Source organism: Carassius carassius, chromosome 41, assembly GCF_963082965.1.
Source record: "Carassius carassius chromosome 41, fCarCar2.1, whole genome shotgun sequence".
Lineage (NCBI taxonomy): Eukaryota > Metazoa > Chordata > Actinopteri > Cypriniformes > Cyprinidae > Carassius > Carassius carassius.
Window position 1 is genome coordinate 9,487,551 of NC_081795.1, and position 22,975 is coordinate 9,510,525.

General features: G+C 42.4%; 1 protein-coding gene across 4 annotated transcripts in view; it reads right to left on the reverse strand.

The window, feature by feature from the left end:
- Positions 1–22,975, reverse strand: part of LOC132123601 (unconventional myosin-Ic-like) — a 52,529-nt gene that overhangs the window by 24,213 nt on the left and 5,341 nt on the right. Inside the window, exon 1 of one of the 4 annotated variants that reach the window (XM_059534351.1) lies at positions 12,664–12,833. The exons of the other annotated variants lie outside the window; for them this stretch is intronic. The gene's annotated coding sequence lies outside the window, so the exon portion shown is untranslated. Of the gene's footprint in view, positions 1–12,663; positions 12,834–22,975 lie in introns of those variants that run through there. 4 annotated transcript variants of the gene reach the window in all.

A 22,975-nucleotide genomic window follows, 5' to 3' on the forward strand; every position in this document is an offset into this window, starting at 1 on the left:
TAAGAAAAAGCATATGAACAGTCCGTCTTGTGCTAACAGGCTAACAAAGGAAGCAGTGAATTGGGACTGGGAACTCTGGAAAGCTCTGTAACTAACATTGCTTGTTGGATGAAATGTAGCAAGTGATTACGCCAAGTGAATTTTCTTCCTCTCTTCCTGCTGCCCCAGTGCATGCTGAAGCAGATCTGAGGCAGATTTCAGATAGGGATCTGTCAAGGAGGTAAGATTAATGTGCTTAAACTTGGCTCAGTTGCTCGAGGTAGAAAAACGGGTCAAGTGCACTTCACAGTGCAGAGGTCACATCCACTTACGGTGGTATGCATTATGAGTTTATAACCTGATGCCACAGGTGTTTCACCTTAAAATATGGTTGATTTATGACTGTAGTTTCAGTTTGATTTACAGATACAGAAACAGATAGAACTGATAGACAGAATGATAAAACAGAGAAAAAAACTGCAATGTTTATACAGCTAAGAAAGTCTTACGAAATCACTCTGCAAATAATCACCAAGATGATCTGAAAAAATGGTTGTGCATCAGCACTTAGGAGTCTTTCGGTGAATGACCAAGGGTTGATGTACGAAGACACACCCCTTTGTCTCCTCTCCACCCAGTAAGAGCACAACACACCACCTGTTTAGTCCAAACACATTTTTATAGATCAGGTAAAACCTTAAAAAGGTCATTACTACTGCCCATAAACAGAGCAGCGCCATCCACTGGACCTCCAAATGACGTAAATGTGCAAGGAGAAGCTTAGAGTAAAATATAAGCGTGCAGCATTGCACAACGTGCGAGTCGTGTAAATCGTCTTCCGTACTTTCGGTCCTATCAATCTCTCATTCTTGCTACCTCCCTTTCCCACTTATGCCAACATAATCAGAGACCCCGCCTGCTGGAATCTGAGTAATATTTTCCAGACGGTGTGAGCTGCTCTCTCTTTCTCTGTGGGAACACTGACATTACAGGTTTAGGGTGTAAGAAGTGCAGGGAAAGTCACTAGCATGTCACCGGCCATTCTAACTCTTGCATTTGCTCATTGTGTACACCTTTCCATTAGTATGTGTGTACTAGTAATAACGTTATGAATTTATGACAAGTCAATGGATCACAATGGTTGTCTTAGAAACAAGATAAATAAACAGCGGTTTCTAAATCGTCTCATTGTTTGATCAGGGTCACTTTGATCCAGCTTTCAAAAGCTGTCTTACTTCCATGGGGTAAGAAGGCAATTTGTTAGAGATAGACAGACCTTAAAGAAATAGTAGATTTTTAAAAAGAAAAATAAAATGTTTTTTTTTTTACTTCCCACTTGTTCATGCTGTTTCTTCCATACAGCATGACAATGAACTAAATTTATATATATATATATATATATATATATATATATATATATATATATATATATATATATATATATATATATATATATATTATTAATATCAATGAATATATTTTTAATCAATAAATACATCTGTGAGTCCTTAATACATATAATTTCCCTATTTATTTATGCACTTATTTATTTTGTGGTATATTTGTTTTATCATTCACAATTCCTCATTTATTGATTTATTTATTCAATTATTCAGTATCTTGAATACACGTTTTTATATAAGAAACAGCTGCTTGGACATTCTGTAAAATATCTTCTTTTGTGTTCCACAGATTAAAGAATGTCATACAGGTTTTAAACATGAATAGTTATTCTTTATAATTATTCCAAAGCAGCATCCATTGTGTAAAACACAGGCAGGTTAGAGAGGCTTACAACAGTCAGACTCTGTGGACTCCGAGTCACCCTTCAGGTCACTGTAAGAACAGGACCCGCACATCCTCACATGGCCTTCTGGCCAAGAAACAAACACTCTTGAGGTTTTGTTTGTTATGTGGGGCGTTCTATTCCTTAAAGTGGTCAAATGACATCCGTGGGAAATCAGTAATGGAAACTCTGGCTTTTTTCCCTGCATGCCTGTTGTGCTCTCACCCCATGTATACTTATATTAGCCACTTTTAGAGCCCCTGCTCTTCACTTCCTCTCTCTTTATTATTCAATCTAAAGAATAAATTCCTTCACATGCAGAATTTTCTCATGTGCAGCATCCCAATTTGTATTTTTCCAGTCCACTATGCACTGAAGGCATATATTTTGCTGATTAGGGGAAAGTAGATACATCAGTAGTAAAAAATTAATATTACAAATATTAGGAAATATTACTATTTAAAATAAATTTTCTGTTTTGACATTTTAAAACGCATTAAAATGTTTTTAAATGCACTTTTGCTGCTAGACATACCACATCTGGAAAATGCGTCCTAATTCCATAAAAGGTTTGCATTTTTATGTAAACATTGGTATCTAGCTAAATTCATTTTTACTTAACTTAAAAACTGCTGTACAAGGGTCAAGAAAGCAATTAAAGCATGCATGGATGCACACTTCAAAAATCCACCTGAAATAGAAGGATAGAGCACCTGCAACCTATTTAAGGATGATACTATTATCCAAGATGCACAAATTGTAATCTTGCAATTGCATGATGGACAGTATGCAAACAGTGTGCTAACTGTATACTAAAACATTTCAAGGTTGGAACACCAGGACAACATTTAATAATGTAAATGAATTTTTTTGTATACTACATATATACATGCATATACGCGTGTGTGTGTGTGCGTGTGTATGAATGTGTGTATACACACACACACACACACACATTTGCACAAACAAATAAATTGGCAATCCCTTTTGTTCTTTACCACAATCATCTGTCCACATCATTTATTTGAAATTGGATCATGGTAAGGACTTGATGTGGGTGAAAGGCATTTTAATTCAAATTATGTGTAATGAGACTTATGAAAATGTTTGGTTATTGTACTTAGTCAATCCATTCCCACCTCCTCCACTTCTCTTTTTCTCTGCCCCTCCCTTCTTCTCCCCGCCTACTCTGTCACAGGCCTATTTATACTCTCACACCAGGGCAGGTCTATTTGTAGAAACTGTTGTGCTGGGCAGAGGACGGTACAGAGGGACCAAAGATCAAAGCTATGAACTTTGACTGGTTTGTAATTCTTCAACAAAATGAACCCACTGGCCAGTGTGTTAAGGTTAAGAAAAGACAGAAAAGAGATTCTGAGTGTAATGAATGAACTTTAAAACCCTCTTCTTGTAGGGTTTAAATAGCAGAGTTAGAATTTAAACCATACTTCCTTCTCTGTTCTAGCTGACAATTAAAAGGAACTTTTCGCCTCTTGAAGGCTGTTTTTTTTTGCTGTTTTGTGTTTCTCCTTTCACTTTTTGTATATGTTATTGTGATTTATATGTTATTGTGATTGTGAGTTTCCATTCACACCAGAATTTCTTCAGAAAAGCACTTTGTGTTCTATGCAGGAAAGAAAGTCATACGTGTTTGAATCAACATTAGGGAAACATTTTGGGTTAACTGTCCCTTTTAAATGATCCCTTTGAATATGGTTACACAGCAAATAGAACACAACGACAATAAGTCCGTCTTTGTTTACTAATGTGTCAGATCCTTGAGCAATGGGAATGGTGAGAAAAGCCTGACACTGGGAAAAGGCCCTAAGCATCAGGGGAAGTGGAAGAAGGGAATGAGATGAGGGCCGGTTTGTGAATATACTGGAACAATTTCACATGTATAAGACCTGGAGAGGGAAGCAGAGACATTCAGAGAAACTGAACCAAGAAAGGGACAAATGGGACACCCATGAGACATGATATTTTAAAGGAAGTACATGAGGGAGGGTGGTGTATGATGGAGGTGAAAGCTGAGAGTGTGTGATGTCAGAACAGAAGAATGTAATGTGGGTGTTTAACAGTCATCACAGGACTGGGGACAACAAGAGAAAGAGCGAGGGGTAAAGAGGGGGAAACACATCACTGTCACACTACGATGTAGTAATCAATGTTGTGATATCACTAAACAAGGTCACTGTGGCAACGTGCAAGTCAGGAAGTTGTATGCTGACTGAGAAAGTGAAGCTCACTGCTTTATCTCTTTCATTTCCTCTCATCCCTTCTTCATCTGGGCTTTTTGAGTCATACAGTAACTCACATGGTGGTGTGTGACTGCTTGCTCCACTGAACAGGACTTACTTCCAGAGGCTCTAAAGTGATGTGTTTTCTGGAAAAGAAAAATTCCTTTCCAACACACAAAACCAGGCTCAAGTCCATGGCACATTGATCATTCAGATGCTTAGGAAAAGCCATGGATTCAGGTTTTTATAATATATATATATATAGGTAAAAAGGATTCACATTTTTTTCTACTCAAACCCAAACCGCAAAATGTTCACAGATATATATATATATTTTTACACCTATATTTAAAAATTCCAAAAATAAACATACATGTTTTCACCAAGTTTTAGTTACTTGTATTTACAAATAAATTTGGGGCCTATTTGGATTTATTTCATGTTATGTTTTATATATTATCTAAATATATTTATATTGTCCAAAACATCATTAAAAAAAAACTGGTGTAAACTATATAATTTTTTCAGTTTAACACGTTAAAAATATTTAACGCAACTAATGCATGGGCGGAGCTAGGGCCATCCCACTCAAAACTACTGTTTCTGTCTCTCTCTTTTTTTTTTGACAAGAATTGCATTTTAGACGCAGAATGTCTTTACGACCACATCAAACAGGAGTCTTTTCAGACACGCACTCCATCTTAAACTGAGCGAAAGGGGCTAGTCATACCAGTGCATTAAAGGTACACGTGACGAGGGAGCTTCAGTAGAACAACAGTGAACTGTGGTCAGATGAGATGTCACGCCAAACGATTTTTCCTGTCCTGTTAACCGTTATATAGTGCTTGTAGCACTTGCAGATCTTCAATAGCATGCACAAATGTGGCAGCGTGCGCTGTAGCCTGTATAATTTCATATCAATGCACAAAAGAAACTATGAGCATGCAATGTCATAGTTATCTCATCAGTCAAGTCATTAATTTACCAAAAAGGTCATTAAAGCTGCCTTAAAACTGTGCTTGTATGTAATTATTTGTCATATGAGTTGAATGGCTAGTCAATGGTTAAATATTTAAAGGGCAACTAAACCCCTGGTCAGAGCCTGACTCCACCCACTGGCAATATTTGAAAAATGCTGAAAAGTAGGCAGAGCACAGCGGAGCTAGAGGGTATGAACCGAGGGCGGGGCTGAGTGCGTGGGGCGTGAACATGAGACCCGCAGTGACGGATTGATTGACAGCTGCTGTCAGAGACGCTAAAATGGAGAGTGACTGTAGTGACGCAAGTAGCTTTGCAACAGAGCGTTCATTTGAAGTAGAGGACTTTTCTCCCCCACCTTCACCTGAAGTGGATGATGTCGAGGTGTCTGCGGCCTGAGCCATATCAATTCGAGCCGCTGGCTCAAACTGCGGTCTTAAGTCCCTTTTCAGCGCGAGCTGTGTGAAGAAGCCCATTTCCACCTCCATTGCGTTGGAGAAGCAATCCCGCGTAAAATGCAGTTCCCTTTCGAGAGTACTCTCGTACTGCGTAAGCTAGCTTACGCTATGGGAAAAGGTCCCCTTTTCTCGAGAATATGAAGCCAAAAATTATCCTTAATTTTTAAATAATGTAAAACGCAGTGCTGCAGCACAGCAGACCCAAGCGAAGCGGCTCGCGCGCTTATTGGCTGTGCTGCGGCAACTGCAGCAACCTATGGTGAGGCGGCGGAGAGTAACGAACCAATGGGGGCGCTTCGCGCCCATTGGACGTCAGAGCGCGCCAAAATAGGCGTGGCTGGAACTATATAAGCCACAGCTTCACCATAGGGATCAGATTTCATCTCCTTCAGCGATCTCACCTGCACTTCGCTGTCTTCTCCGGAGAAGCCTCTACACGCCGTCGAAAAGCCTCTCAGCGGGATAGCACTGCAACGCAGATCTGAGGACGCCGGCTCGTGCTTCATCTCGACGCCGCCTTCAGCACTCGCTTCCTGCTGCGCCATCCGGCGTGACTATATCCTTTTCAAAGCTAGTGTGTTTGCCGCTGCATCACACTTTTTTCCTCCAGAATTCGAGGCGTTGTTTCAAATGCCTCGGGCCTGCGCTTCCTGCCGAGGCCCTCTGCCCAGCGAGGACCGCCACATCATCTGTGTCTCCTGCCTGGGCCGCGAGCATGCTGAGAGCGCACTCTTCAAGGGCGGCTGCCCTGAGTGCGACGACATGGCTATATCGACCCTGCGGGCTCGATTAGCTCAAACCAGCCACGATGCTCCACCCGCTCCGCCTCTTCTCTCTCAAGTGCCGCGTAAGAAACGCCGCGATCAGAGAATGCCTGAGCATACTGCTACACGCGAGCTCACGCCGGAACACTCCCCGCGTGCCTCGCCCGCTCTCTCTCCTTCGCCTGTCCTCTTCGTGGACGAGCAGCGCCAGTCCCTGCTCACCAGCGCCCCCTTCTCCTTCGGAGCGCCTGAGGCGGAAGAGGACAGACACGACAGCCTTTCTCTCGCCGCGTCCAGTAGTGAGGAATGGTCGGGCTCCATTGCGGACCCCCCCCCCTCTACAGCACCCAGCTGCACCGGACAACGCGCCGATATCGACGCGGAGCTTACTCGCGTGCTTACAAGGGCTGTCAGCGACCTTCAGCTCGACTGGTCTCCTCCAGACGAGCCCGCTAAAAGCAGGCTGGATGAATGGTTCCTGCAGGGGCGCCCTTCGGCCCCTCCGCAAAGAAGCGCCCCCTTCTTCCCGGAAGTTCACAATGAACTCACGAAGTCGTGGAAAGCCCCATTCCCCGCACGCTTGAAGACTTCTGTCTCGTCAGCGCTCTCCTCTGTCGACGGCGCCCGAGACCACGGTTACGAGAGCCTCCCCCCTCTCGAGGAGGCTATTGCTGCACACCTCTGCCCGCCCTCAGCCGCTGGATGGCGGTCGAAGCCTGTGCATCCATCCAAGCCGTGCCGCACCACCTCAGCTCTCGCTGCCCGAGCTTACACCTCCGCTGGTCAAGCTGCTTCGGCTCTACACACCATGGCTGTGCTGCAGGTTTTTCAGGCCAGACTTCTCCGTAACCTGGACGAGTCTGCCCCAGATACCTATGACTTTAAAGATCTCCGCAGCGCTACTGATCTAGCCCTGCGTGCGACAAAGACCACAGCACAAGCGATCGGCCGAAGCATGGCAAGCCTCGCTGTTTTAGAGCGACACCTCTGGCTCACGCTCACGGAGATGAAAGATGCCGACAAATCCGCCTTTCTCGACTCTCCTATCTCGCCTTCCGGCCTCTTTGGCCAGTCGGTTAAGGGTTTCGCTGAACGCTTCACTGAGGCTCAGAAAACGTCACAGGCAATGAGACACTTCCTGCCGAAACGCTCTAGCTCTGCTGCGGGACGCCGTAGAAATGCGCCGCCCCCTCAGACCTCGAAGCCATCGCAGCCAGACTTACAGTCTCGCCCAGCGACCAAAACCTCACATGGTTCCTCCAATCCCCTCACTAAAGGCGGTTGGAGATGTCTATGCTGCAGTAAACGAGCCTGTTACAATGCACGCACGCCTGCACACAAACGCCGTTTTCACGGCGACCTCAATAAAGCACAAAAAGAGCTTTTTCTATGTAGGCAGTGTGCCCACTACACAGTACGCACCCCTACATGTATACACACTCCCCCAAGTGTCACAAAGACTCACTCGGGTCTCCTTTCATGCCCACCTTCCCGCTCGCGCCGGAGGTGCTCTAAATGTAGCGCGCGTGCCCACTTCTCAGTGCGCAACCCTACAAATAAGCGCTGTCACCACAGTGTCACAAGCACAGCATACTCGAGCTACTGGTCCCCTCATAACAGACGGCCAGTGCCCGAAGCACATTCAACCCATAGCCGCACGAGCCGCTGCATGGCAGGCCATCCCCGGCATATCAAATTGGGTTTTGAATATAATAAAACGAGGTTACTCGCTCCAGTTCGCTCGCAGACCGCCGCGCTTTCGCGCCGTGGTCGAAACGAAAGTGAAAAGCGAAATGACACACGTCCTTCGCGCCGAACTGATAAAACTTCTTGCAAAAGGGGCGATAGAAACTGTCCCCCCTGCGCAGCGCGAGTCAGGCTTTTACAGCCGCTACTTCCTCGTACCAAAAAAGGATGGCGGTCTCAGACCCATCCTAGATCTCAGACGTTTGAACAAAGCGCTTATGACGCGATCGTTCAAAATGTTAACTACCAAACAAATACTCGTACAAATTCGCCCGAGGGATTGGTTTTTCTCAGTGGATCTGAAAGACGCTTACTTTCACATTCAAATAGCACCCCATCACAGGCCATTCTTGAGATTCGCCTTCGAGGGGCAGACTTATCAGTACATGGTTCTTCCATTCGGCCTCTCCGTAGCGCCCCGTACGTTTACACAGTGCATGGATGCCGCTCTCGCACCCCTGAGAATGCGGGGAGTGCGAGTATTGAACTACCTCGACGACTGGCTAGTTTTAGCCCATTCCGAGGAACTACTGACGACACACAGATCCTGGATCCTCAGCCATTTAGAATGCCTGGGTCTCACGATCAACACTGTCAAGAGCGCTCTGTCTCCCAGCCAGAGGATTTCCTTTTTGGGGATAGACATAGACTCTGTGACATGTACAGCGCGTCTGACGTCACAGCGCGCTCTCACTATTCAGCATTTAGCCGTGTCGTTTAAAGCCGGGTCTCTTTACCCGCTCAAACGATTTCAGGAAATGCTAGGTCTGATGGCATCAGCCTCTGCGGTTCTCAAACTGGGCCTGCTGCGCATGCGCCCACTACAGCGCTGGCTGAGAGACCGTGTTCCAGCGCGCGCCTGGATTTCCGGCCGCGCGCGCATCAGGGTGACCCACGGCTGCATCACAGCTCTGGCCCCTTGGAAAATAGCCAACTGGTATCAGTTAGGCGTAAGCACGGGCGCTGTCTCGAAATGGAAAGTAGTCTCGACAGATGCATCCAACCTCGGTTGGGGCGCCCTGTACGAGGGCAGGTCTGCCTCCGGCCTCTGGTCGAGCCCGGAGCGACTGTTACACATAAACTGTCTGGAGATGATAGCGGTCGAACTATCCCTGAAAGCTTTCCTCCCATTTTTAAAGGGCCACCACGTTCTGGTCAGATCAGACAGCATGTCAGTGGTGGCCTACATAAATCGCCAGGGTGGTGTCAGGTCAGAAACCTTGCACACCCTGACCGAGCGTCTTCTGACATGGGCACATTACAATCTGCGCTCGCTAAAGGCAGCGCATGTACCTGGCATCCTGAACCGGGGCCCGGACATGCTTTCCAGGGCGAATGTTCCCCCTGGGGAGTGGTCTCTTCACCCACAGACGGTTCAGTTGATGTGGAGCATCTTCGGCAGGGCAGAGGTCGACCTCTTCGCCTCAGAAGACAACGCTCATTGCCCAATATATTTTTCAAAGAGCAGGGACGCGCTGGCCCTCGATTGGCCCAGACGCCCGCTTTATGCCTTCCCACCGGTCGCGATGCTACCGCAGGTCATCGATCGGGTCAGGAAGAGCAGATGTGCTATGCTGCTAGTAGCCCCACTCTGGACGACCCAACCTTGGTTCTCCGAGCTGATGCAGCTGTCCAGTACAGCCCCATGGCCAATACCGCTGGGAAAGATCTCCTCACGCAGCTGAAGGGCGCGCTCTGGCATCCCCACCCCGAACTTTGGGCCCTTCATGTATGGCCCCTCAACGGGTACCCGGGAACCTCCCTGAGGGAGTGTTAAAGACCATTACGGAAGCCAGAGCGCCCTCAACCAGGCGCCTATACGCGCAGAAATGGTCAGTGTTCTCCACCTGGTGCGGGACACGGAACCTAGACCCTCACTTATGTGACGTGACGGAGATACTCTCCTTCCTACAGGAGCGTTTAGATGCGGGCAGATCCCCGTCTACGCTCAAAGTGTATGTGGCAGCCATTGCAGCTTCTCATGCTCCGGTGGCCGGCCTATCACTGGGAAAAAACGAACTGGTCATTCGTTTCCTTAAGGGAGCTCGTCGGATGAACCCTCCCCGACCCCCTTCAATCCCTTCCTGGGACCTGTCTACGGTCCTAGAGGCCTTAAAGGGCCCCCCTTTTTGAACCGCTTCAGTCTGTCGATATGAAGCTTCTTTCGTTCAAAACCGCTTTTCTACTGGCTCTGGCCTCAGTCAAGCGAGTGGGGGATTTACATGCGCTATCTGTAAGCGCTGACTGTCTCGAGTTTGGGCCTAATGACTCCAGAGTCATTCTCAGACCAAGACACGGCTATGTCCCCAAGGTGCTCTCAACACCGTTCAGAGCGCAGGTCATCTCGCTGTCAGCCCTTTCCTCGCAAAGCGACGAAAGCAACGCGAGCTTCATCTGCCCCGTCAGGGCTCTTAAAACCTATTTTGCGCGCTCCGCCTTATTCAGGAGGTCGGACCAGCTCTTCATATGCTTTGGTGGGCGCACCCGAGGTCTCGCCACCACGAAGCAAAGCCTATCGCGATGGATAGTAGACACTATCTCGCTGGCTTACAAATCTAAGGGCCTTCACTGCCCGTTCGGCATCAGAGCCCATTCCACCCGAGGTATGGCCTCGTCATGGGCGTGGTCCTGCGGGATACCACTGGATGATATCTGTGCGGCGGCAGGCTGGGCCTCTCCGTCCACATTTATTAGATTCTATAATCTGCAAGTCCCTGCCCTGCAGGCCAGGGTACTTTCTATATAGACGTGCTAAGCCTTATCACGTCCCCCTTTTTTCGTTCCCTATATAAAGCTCACTAAGGTTGGCTGTTGGGACTGGGATTTCTCCTGCTATAAAGCCCCGAGCTCTCGCCTCGGGCTGTGACAGGTCGAAGTTCCCAAGCACGCACGGCGTTTTACATTGTGTTCCCATAGCGTAAGCTAGCTTACGCAGTACGAGAGTACTCTCGAAAGGGAACGTACTCGGTTACTAACGTAACCTCGGTTCCCTGAGATGAGGGAACGAGTACTGCGTAACCTGCCGTGCTATGTGCTCGGACCGGGTGATCGCTTCAGTCGATTTAAAACCTGATCCCTATGGTGAAGCGGTGGCTTATATAGTTCCAGCCACGCCTATTTTGGCGCGCTCTGACGTCCAATGGGCGCGAAGCGCCCCCATTGGTTCGTTACTCTCCGCCGCCTCACCATAGGTTGCTGCAGTTGTCGCAGCACAGCCAATAAGCGCGCGAGCCGCTTCGCTTGGGTCTGCTGTGCTGCAGCACTGCGTTTTACATTATTTAAAAATTAAGGATAATTTTTGGCTTCATATAAGGGGACCTTTTCCCATAGCGTAAGCTAGCTTACGCAGTACTCGTTCCCTCATCTCAGGGAACCGAGGTTACGTTAGTAACCGAGTACGTTTCCACTCTCTAGCTCTAGGTGGGAACTCGCGGTCTTCCAGGCCAAGTGCATGCAACCACTGGCTCCTAATTTTAAAGTCTGCTGGAAAACTCTGCAGTCCAGCAGTGCTGTCACAACCAGCAACACTACACCTACGTACCATCCTGACCAATGTACTAAATACAGATAAATCTACGCCAACTTGAAGCTATCCTAACTGATGCAATATATGCTCCTAACTAACTATGCTTCTAAAAATACTAACGTTACACTAACAACTATTCTAATTAGCTACATAGGCTACACGAAATAATCTAAATAACTATATAAATGCTATGCTAAATAGATGCTATAATAGTCTATCCTGGTAGTTTTCAATACTCGCAATTCCAACTCCTGACTCACTACAGTCAGTGATTTTGACGGAACAAGATGGTTTTATACTGCCAAGGGCGTGGTAACTCGTACACAAGGGGCTTGGTGAGCTGGAAACTGCTTACGTCACCTGCCACCGCTTACGTCACCTGCCACCGCAACATCCAATAGGAAAAATCAACTGTAGTAGCCACCGTTCAACCTGAAGAGGGCAGCACTCAGACGTTTTTACACCATATATTGTAGAATTAAAACACTTTATACTCAAATGTCAAAAAAATTACTCGAATCAATGAACAGCACTAATAAAGCCCCATTCTTACAGATCATTAACTAAAAAAAGTTGGTTTAGGGTTTAGTTACTCTTTAAGGGGAAAAAACATCAGTACAAAAATTTCCTAGAAACATCAGTAGTGTTGGTATCAGCAATGCTTGCCTTCGGTCATAAAAAAGTCTTTATGTAGGTTCTCAATTAATTTTAAGATTGAATGTGAAATTATTGCAATATAAAAGAATAGGCTATTTAAAAACTTTAATGCTAGGTGGGATTAATCACGATCAATTTCAGAAATAATTGTACGATTAATTCGTTAATTTTTTTAATAGATTGACAGCACTATACAAAAAACATTTCACACCATTTATAATATGACAAATTAAAAAAAAAAAAATTCATATGGGGGCAAAAACTCATTCTCTTAGGTTTTCATGAGGAAATAATCCATCAATGCTTTCCAACAGAGGTGAAAGATGTTTTAAGCAAGAAATCTCCAGTGAAACAACATCGATCACACTTTTCTATCTCTCTTTCTAGCTCTACTTGGAGGAGCAACATGTTTGGAGGCGGGAACCAGAACTACTTGAGACACGCCCACTTCTTCCACAGCCAACAGGTTAAGAGGGAGGAAGAGAGGAAAAAACAAGCATTACTTCATTCCAGCATTAATATTTCTCACCAGAGTTATTGCAGTGAAGTACAAGTGGACAAGACTGTACTTGTCAGAGGACCTCCAATCATCCTACTCATGCAGAAGCCCTGTACCCAACCCTCCAAGCGGCCCTGCTTTTCCCAGGTCCGGTCTGGAAGAACAGCAAAGGGGCGCTGCTTAGGGCCAGCTGGATCTCCCATTGCTTTCACACACAGCAGCTGGGTTGGCAACCGCTATGGCTTTAAGTCTCCTCCTCTGAGATCTTAGAATACCCACAACGCCTTATAAGGGCAGGTTATGCTTCTGAGCATGGGACAAGGGGTTCCCACAAGGGTTCCTGTCTATATCCAACACTGAGCGGATGGAGGATGGAACAGTGATGACACTGCCACCTCCTCCCTCTTACTTTCTCTCTTTGACCTCCAACAAGCTGTTTTCAATGAAACTGTACTGTGCAATGAAAATTCATAAGTAAAAAAAGTTAAGAGTTAAGTTATTTGATTATAATATCTAATTGTAAACCTAAGATAAATGAGCATTAAATATCCAAGACAATCCAATATGACAAGTAAAAAAAATCTCTAATATCAGCTTATCATCAATTTAGTACCAAAATAAGGTGTATGCCTAATATAGTGTGCTCTAACGCGGAGTATGTGTTAAGATTTGATCTGATATACATATATATTTTTTTTTTCCTCTGATAAGTTAAGGCAGTTGAGCGGTCAATTAGAGATGCTGATATTTAATTTTCAACACCACATCCACTGGAAATGGCTTGCATAAAAATCCTTGAGGATGCTGCCAAAATACAGATGACAGGTCTTCCTGTTTTCATTGTTTTCCACTTCTTCAGAGGTCCACGATCGGCAACAGTCAGACTGTTTCTAGCAAAACAAAAGATCAGTTGTAGTTCAGTTGAGTCCGACGGCCTACAGTTGCTTCTCTCACCTCTAACTGTCCCACTCGAAGAAACGCGTTTGAACAATCAGTCATTTTAAGGACCCTCTCTGTATTGGGTTAATTTGAGCATTAAGCAATAAACACTATATTAAAACCTAAGTATAAACCAGAGATATAGGATAAAGCAAACATTTTGGAATCCCACTGTGAAAATCCTTTGCTCCCTTAGGAAAATTGTGATAGGACAGGACGGCCTATTACAACATCGCAGCTATGACTGAGCATGACTACATCACTTCTATATCCTGCACGGCTCAAATGCAAGTCATGGGGTGAGGTTAACACATAAGCTATCTGTGCACATAAACACACCGTTCAGGTCCAGACCATTTGGCATGACGGCCAGCTGCTGACCACCAGCCATGACAGTTTCATATACAGAGTCGCCACACCCCTTCATTCCAAAAATTACAGCCATAATTACGAAATACCAGCAGTTCCCTTAGGGAAGGGCAAAAGGACAAACAACCTTAGGCCAGTGTTAATGTTGACCCTTTGGGAGTATTTACAGACATACTCATAATAGGGATGGGCATTTTAGTCAAATAGTGAAACTAAGTACTCAGGCATCAAATGGACCCCTTTTTAGGGCATTGTTCACAGAGTTTATGACTTGTTGTTTTTGAAAGAAGACTTTGAAAGTATTAAATTATGCAAATATTACTGACCCAAAATTTTTGAACTGTAGTGTATATCAATTTAAAAGTTAAAACATGGTTAAATGTGTCTAAAACTATTTCTAAATGTATCTAAGGACAACAACTGAACAATTTGATGTGCTGAATATCTATGACACAAATCAAATTGTAATGACATCACACATCCATTATTTTACAATTAAGGAATATATACATACACAAGACCCTTTAGCTTACAACTGCATGTCTTACATAGTAAATCATTTGTTTTTGTCTTTTAACTGAGTCACTCCACGTCTGGAAACAAATGCAATGTCTGGGAAATGAGGTGCTTTAATGAGGTGTAGTAGGCATGCCGATACAACTCTGAAACATGCCAGGACTGAGTTTCACACACTATACTATCGCCAACATCAACACACGATTAAATTCCTAAACATGCTCCCCAAAAATAAGGTGCAAGAGCCTATGAACTCTGACTCTTCAAACTCCTTAAGTAAAACTAACTCTAAATACCAACTCCAAAAAAAATTGTCTCAAGGTGCGTCACATTTTGCATACTTTTGCAGTAATATGTTTTGCAGTAAAATAAGCGATATTACATCACACATCTGAAACATTATTTAATTCAACTGGAAAACGGCACCTACTTCAATGCAGTTTAAACTCTTTAATATAAAACAACACTAATGACAGTACAGTACATAGTGTAAGCGCATATTTATTAAATTTATATTTGTGTAAAAACATTGTTTTGGATCGATCATGGAATTTTCCAACCACTATGGAGACGAGACAATGTGATTACATCTACATGTAATGCTATTTCTGTGGTCTTGGTGCAAGGCCAAACCTGGCCTTGATTGCACAACTTATCTTCATGCAGAAGAGAGCCTGGTTAACGGTTAAACATCACAGATCTCAATGTGATCGTGAGAAAGGAAGGCAGCTCTTAAAGTTTTCACTTCAAAGACAGTTACTGAACTCTGAGACTTGATTTCTTCTGAGCGGTTAACAGAATGCGGACATTAACATGTGAAGGGTGGTACCATGAACAAGATAAAAAAGAATTGCTTTCATTCTTATGCTTCAAGAGCATCGTGATTCTATCAACGTTGTGTAACAAATAGAGATCGACCGATATGGGTTTTTCTATAGCCGATGCCGATGCTCAGAGGTCAGGGTCAGCCAATGGCCGATATGTGTTGCCAATTTTTAGGGCCGATATCTTGAAGTTTTCCCCTTCAATTGCATGCTAAAATGTCACACTAATAATAAGTGGATGCACAACATTTCTAAACTTATCATTTATTGAGCACTGACTTCAACCATCTCTCGAATCTTAATTTTGTGCACTGCACGGTATTAAAATAAAAAATGTATCCTAAGTTAACCAAACAAATCAATAAACTGACCTGACTAAGTATTAAATATATAAAACAGGTAACAATTAAGAACAATTAAGTATTAAATATATAAAACAGGTAATATATATATTAGGGCTGTAGCTATCGAATATTTTAGTAATCGAGTATTCTACCAAAAATTCCATCGATTAATCGAGTAATCGGATAAAATGTGTTTTTGCTTTAAGTGCAATATTAATTATGCAAGAGAAAATAAGACTCATGGGTCTCTTAAAAATAACAACTAAGTTTCCCATTTTTAGAAAAAAAATATTTTTACTTTTTAAATGCATAGAATGCAATGCATACATCAAAAAAATAAACATTTAATTATTACCCATTGTTTCTCTGTCTGTACTTGTACTGTGAACAATGACAATAAATTTTACAGATGAATTAAGTGCATTTAAGTGCAATTCAGTTGGGGTTTTAAATAAAGCTTTTTCTGAGATGCACATTAAACATTAAACACATAAAACATTAATTTAATTTATCTTTTAATTATTGAAAAATAAGCAAACTTAAGTTTTTGGTAAACAAAGGGGATTTACTATTAAAAATAAAACATTGAAGAAATGTTGTGTGATTAAATCTAAAATAATAATGTTTTAATTTTTTTTTTTTTTTTAGTAGTAGGCTATGTACATTCTGCTGAACAATAGTAATACATCTCTGGCAAATACTTGTCTTTAAACTAAACCGGACTTTATTTTGACGGGTTGGCGTTAGTGTTGGGCGATATGGTCATTTTTCAAATCGTCATATCGTCAGCCCGTGAGATCGACGATACACAATATTATCGAGCATGGGTGGAGCAAGAGAGAGACTCTTTGTTCTTGTCATAGCATAACTATTTGGTGTTTTAAACCGCGGAGGTGCGCGAGAGAGAGCCAATGGAATCACCAATAATCAAAAAAAAAATTACTTTCAAAAATACTAACTGATTTAACTAACGTTAAATATAAAAATACTGTATTCAAAACAGCTAGTTCAAACATAGTCGGACGCAACTGTCATATCGCACGTCCGCATCTGCGCAGGGAAGTTATCAGTCTAAATGTTCTGCAAAATCAGTCAAAGGAAAAAATCAATAGCAGATTTCAGAAGTCCAACAGTTACACACTTATATTGGGCATAAACGAACATTTAAATATAAAGTATTTAAAACAGGTAAGTTGATATATTTGTAGTAAAGTTGAATTGAACTGATGCATCAGTCATACAGCACTCCAGACCGTGCGCCTCATGACGAGTCTGACGCACCGCGACAGAAACAAGAATGAGATGCATTCTAACATAACTGTAGCATTAAACTCAGTTAGTGAGGGCTCGTTTAATATATTGCACATACAGTATATAGGCCGTTTAGATTACTTGTTAAAGTGCAATGAAATACCTTATATCTGCAGACGATGTACGTCTGTTTGTGGATGGAGACTTTGTAACGGCCAAAACTATGTATTTTGCATGCATTGCATTATAGTGCGGTGTGCATGAAAATAATAAGGCGGCAGATTGAACTTATTATCCATAGTGGTTCTCACGTAGTCCTTCTACGTCATCACCACATAGTGTGTTTTATAAGTTAAGTGATCAGTCTTTAGGAAAAGGACTACGTGAGAACAATGCACTATGGATGATAAATTCACTCTGCCGCCTTGTTAATTATTTTGTCTTTACTTTATTTGTGACACCAAGAAAGAGTTAATCTCTCATGTATGAGAAGAGCGGGTTGCCGTATACCAGCCATTAAATGTGTGGGACACCAACTTGTCGTTTTCTATCTCTTTCATTTCATGGATTTAACGAATTATCCGAGTCAAAGCGTTACAACTTCACAGACTACATGCTGTAATCCTCCTGCGCGTGCGAGGTGTGTGTGTGAAATGCGGGCAGTGAAATTAAGTGAAATAGCTGGGCAGTTTAAAAGCCGAATTATAATAAGCAGCCTAATAAAAATAAAAATAATAGTTATTATTATTATAATCTAATACATTAATAGGAAAATTAGCCTAATATAGTCTTGATTATCGACAGAGAATTCTGCTTATGTCGATATCTCTGACGATCGTCGATACACGATACTATCGTCTATCGGCACAACCCTAGTTGGCATACCTTTACAGTTCTGTGTATGTGATGTAACTCTAGTTTTACTCAAATCTAACGGTCAAATGCTCATGAAGTGACTGTCAGAGCAGTTCGGGAGATGTTGTTCATGTGTTCACGTCCTCATTTAGTGAGACAGCAGACGCTGAAATCACCGTGAGCGTCACGCGCACTTCAGTGTGTGTTAATAAAAGGAAGGGGCACTTCTGCTAGTGGTTGGCGATACTGCAAAATTTGGTATCGATCCGATACCAAATACATATAGGGTCAGTATACCGATACCAATACGATACTTTTTACCTAAAAAAAAAAAAAAATAAATAAAAAAAAAGCTTTTGTGCAGGGGAGTGCAGTAGGTCTATGTCATTATTTCTGAGGTGGATGAATGATCAATTATTTAGGCAATATTTTTTATTAATGTATTTAAGTCCACAAAATTATTAGTTATTAGGCACTGTAGAATTAATTCTTTACAGCCTTTAAAAAAAAAAAAATAAAGAATAAAAAAAAAAACTCCTTTTTTTCTGGTTTTAAAAGCAAATGAAATAAACTGCACACAATTATTACTGAAGAACAAACAAAGAACAAATATACCTGTGCAATTACATTCCCTGAGCCCCCCTTCTGAATGTGCTATCAGCTTCGCTCACTCTGTTCGCTGCTCCTCGGCGCGTTGTGTCAGTAAGCCACGTGACGACACAACAATGAATCACAGCAGAGCAGCAGGAGGGGGAGGAGTAGCAAAGTGGGCCAGGATGTGAAAGCAGCGTTTGCTCAGGATTGTAGAGGTAGATGACACGAGCAAAGTATAATGAACGTTGATGAGAGGTATTTAAATTAAAATATCGTTTCAATTACAATTGTATTGATCCGATACCAATACCAGTGTTGGCATCGATACTATCGATATTTAGATCAATCCGTGCACCCCTAGCTTCTGCTCCATTCATTAACAGAGACACGCAGAAAATGCAGGATTCATATTTAAATAGACTGTTCCGGCTTAATATTTACAGATATTAGTCCATATCGTGATTTGATGTAAGTGCAATGACCTATTTTTGATTAATTAATTCATAATTTGGCAAATTTCCGTGCCATTCCGCGTTAAACTGTAAAATCTGTTTTTTAGACTGGATTCCGCGATTCCTTCCTCGTTTTCTGCATCGCGGAAATCATAGGGCCCTAGTTGTGGTATGCCAGCTCTATCTTGCAATGGACAGTACACACACCACGACTTTCTCTTTACGTTTGCCCGTGCCCTCAAATCAAATCACTGCTGACTCCTTGCAGTATGCGATTTCGGAAGCAGTGCTTGTGTCTCCTTCCGCTCTGTGGGTGACGTAAACGCGCTGTGTCACATTAAAAAAAATCATTGCAAAAGAAGCTGACGTGAGATATAAAATAAATTAAAAGAGGCTTCGAGGCAGAGGAATTTGCCTTGATCATTTTTTGTAATCGAGTTACTTGAGGAATCGTTTCAGCCCTAATATATATATACATATATATATAAAATGTAAACGGATTCCAGCGTTCATGCGGTTGCGGTCAGTCAGTGCGTTTCAGGAGCGTTGCGTCTGCAGCAGTGCAACGATCGTTTATGTACAGAGTAGCAGACTGCAAACGCATCCTGTGTGAAAGCACAATGAGTATGAGTCCGTGCTGCTTCTGTACCACATACGAAACGCACACGGACTGCAGACGGAGTATGTGTGAAACAGGCGTGCGTCTTGTCGAGGTTTCCATTGGGAAGCTTCTTAAAAAAAAAAAAAAAAAAAATTCCCTGAAGCAAACCCGACGGCATCTTAGCTGCATCCATGTTAGCACGTCACATTTGATGTGGTAATTTCACAGTAGGCATACACACCAGTTTAAAGACTCGTTCTCGCCCCCTACAGATTCGGCTAGGTATATATCCGCACTAAAATATCAAGGTGAAAGTCATCATAGCTCGCGTAGTATAGACCCAGCTCCCAACCCAACTTTGAGAATAGATTAATGGCGATATTTTTTTTTAATCGCACGTTAAGAGTCTCACGTTAGCGCAGCACGTTAACACGATAACGGCCCGCCACTTATATATATATAAATAAAAGTCAATCATTTACATAAAAGTTTTTGAGCATTTATCAAGCAGTATTTTTCAAGTTTGTTGGAACATAAATGGAAACTTAAATATACATTTAAATAAAATAAATACAATTTTATAAATAAAAATCAATTAAACTGAAAAATATAAAAAATAAAATATAAATAATAGTAATGCAGCAAACACACTAGCAACCAGCAACATTTGTGTTTGGTATAAATGACACAGAACAACTAAAGTGCATTCTAATTTCAGACTTACATCGCAGTCTGCTCATTATTTAAATAAAGTCAACTAAACATATAAAAGGTTACACTGGTCAGTTTAAATAGACCGTAGTATACCGGTCCACTTTGCTGTTATGCCAAGGACGTTTTTGCTCACGTGAAGAGAATGATCTTTTCCGTCTAGTTTACATAAAAAAAATTAAAAAAAATGATAGTTTAACATTCAGATACATTGCGAATATGGAAATATTTTGATGTGCAGAACGAGACGTAAGCAATAACCTCCAAAAACATCTGGCCAAACCCGCGCTCGCTCGTCCTCGTATGTAAGCACTCATGCACTGTCAGGATCAAATGCACTGTAAATGCCGGATTAAAAAAAAAAAATAGGCCTAACGGAACGCAAAAATTCAAAATCGAACATTTTGCAGTACAGGATCAAATAAAGTACTGGTCATAATACTTGCACAAAATGTATGATGTGAAAAAAGCGGTTCACTGACTGTGCATCACAGCCACAAGCGCCACAGTTACATTTGGGATAATTTTATTTTTAATACTCTAGTGTCATTTAAAAACATTGCAATTGCGTTTTAAAATACAACAACAAGCACCACGAAACCATTCAGAGGCGCATTCAGCGGTCTCCTTCATGGGAAACAGTCTACAAAGTAAAATGATCTCAAACTTATAGCTTTCATTTTATCAAATGATCATAATCACATCTATTCATTTTACAGTCCTGCTACTAGCATTTTATTCAGACTAAAACCCCTTTAATTCGGGTGAGAAAACTTTTTTTCCAAGTGGCTTTTGCACATAATAATAATAATATCGCTGCAGACGCATTTTGCAGCATTAAGGTTATTAATTGATCGTTAATTTAAACGACGATCTATCATGGAAATGATCAAATACTGACATCCCTAAATGCAAATGAGTTGGATGGAAACCTGGCTATTGTCTGCATCAAACTATGCTTCCAAAAAAAATGTCATTCACCGTTCTGGGCAGCTCCAGGACAGCTGTTTCTCCGAGCACACTGCTGTCTGTGAGCGGGTCAAGTAACGGAGCCCTCAATCACGCTGCAACATTTGTGAGAGCTGCCAACTTCTCCACCACATTTACAGAGTGAAATTCTCTGACTACCTTTATCTCCCAAGACTGTTGTTGAATCTTCCAAAAGTTTTGGCTTTGGGTTCTTCACATGCGGCAGCAGCACTTTCCACCACACCAATAACACAGGGTGTTTAACTTTAAATCGGCGCTACTAAACACGGATATCGGCCGATGCCGATATATTAAAAAAATGACAAATATCGGCCCGATATATCGGCCGACCGATATATCAGCCGACCTCTAGTCACAAAGGTCATCGTGTTTGGGAAGGCGCCTGACTTGTTCATGCCTGTGGAACATGTGTGCTGGAACACAATGGATGCAAACAGGCATGAACAACCCAATGTAAATTAACATGGGGTTATGGTGAAAAGATGCAATTACCACTGTAATTTCATCTCAGTGTACACCTCTGTAAAAAGGAATGTAATGACAGAGTGTTTTAATAATCCCTCAATTCCAGTAACAGTGTTTGGCCTTGTCAAACGTGACAGACCATAAGCCTGATTGAAAGGATCCCATATGAATTACGGAATATCTAACATCATCAGGTTAATTTAGTAGTCTGTGTATGCGTGTAACTAAGCGAAGCAAGGATTTTAAGCTGCCAAACCACACAGCCAGCAAGAGTAATATGAGCAGGTAAGCACATCTGCAATCTAAAATGACAGTCATTCCACTAAATTTATGAAAATAAGAGAAAATATTTGACTGACTTTTTGCTAAGCAAATATACCTCATTTTTCTTGATAGTTCAGGCGTCCATTTAAACCTCAAAAGTACCATGGTGCTTCAGAGTTTTTTGAAAAGTCATTCAAATGAATCATCCAGCAAAGTTTTAGAGCTGTATATAAAAGGCTTTGGTCAGGCCTTTGCAGTTTTTCCCTGATATGGAGCAAAGCGGAGTCTAAGGGCAGGGTCCTCAATGGGACATTTCAAGTTGGAAGAGTCACAACTAAATTAAGAAAAACAGCAGATCCTACAATCTCATGACTCACCGCAGGGCATCAAGACATTTAACAAATGCACAGTCTCTTTCTTACCATCCGTTACTTCCCTCCACCTCCATCTAGTTCTCACACTTAAAACTAGATTAAAACCTGCTTGGCATTTCACACTAAACAAATATGCTATCAAGGCTACTGCCACTTATACTCAGTTCCTCTCTATGCAAACATTTCAAACCACAGCTACACGATGAATGCTTTTATCTTCTGAAGAAAGAGACTGCAATGATGAGCTAAAGACTACATTTTTAAAGCCACCATGAAAGGCATTCACAACCCATTAACGTGACATTTCTAAAACAGGATACTTAATGAGAACAAAAAGCAGTGTGGGACTTGAAGAGCTTGGATATTTTGATGAAAGATTACAAAGACAAAATGAATCGTTCACCAGCAACATGCATTACAAAGTAAACAGGGTTAAGTTCATATGAATAGTCTGATAAAACAAATTTACACTCAAAAAGGTGCAAAACTTAACTTCAGTTAAATGCAGGGTAGCGACTCATATGTGGTTGGCTAACCCTGAGAACTTCCTGTTCTGAGTGTTTCAGACACAGGTGTATCCCCTTTGAGATCTCTCTGGGACACGTTGACAGACCAGCAATGAGGATACGGCTGGGTTTGCAGAGCCACATATGTCACCAGGCCTCCCGCACTAAACCAAATATTCCTCCGCAATCTCACCATCATCATAAACACGATGAATAGAGAGTAAGTGGAAGATAAAGAAACAGACTAAACAAGAAGTCTCAACAGTCGATACAGCATATAATTTCTG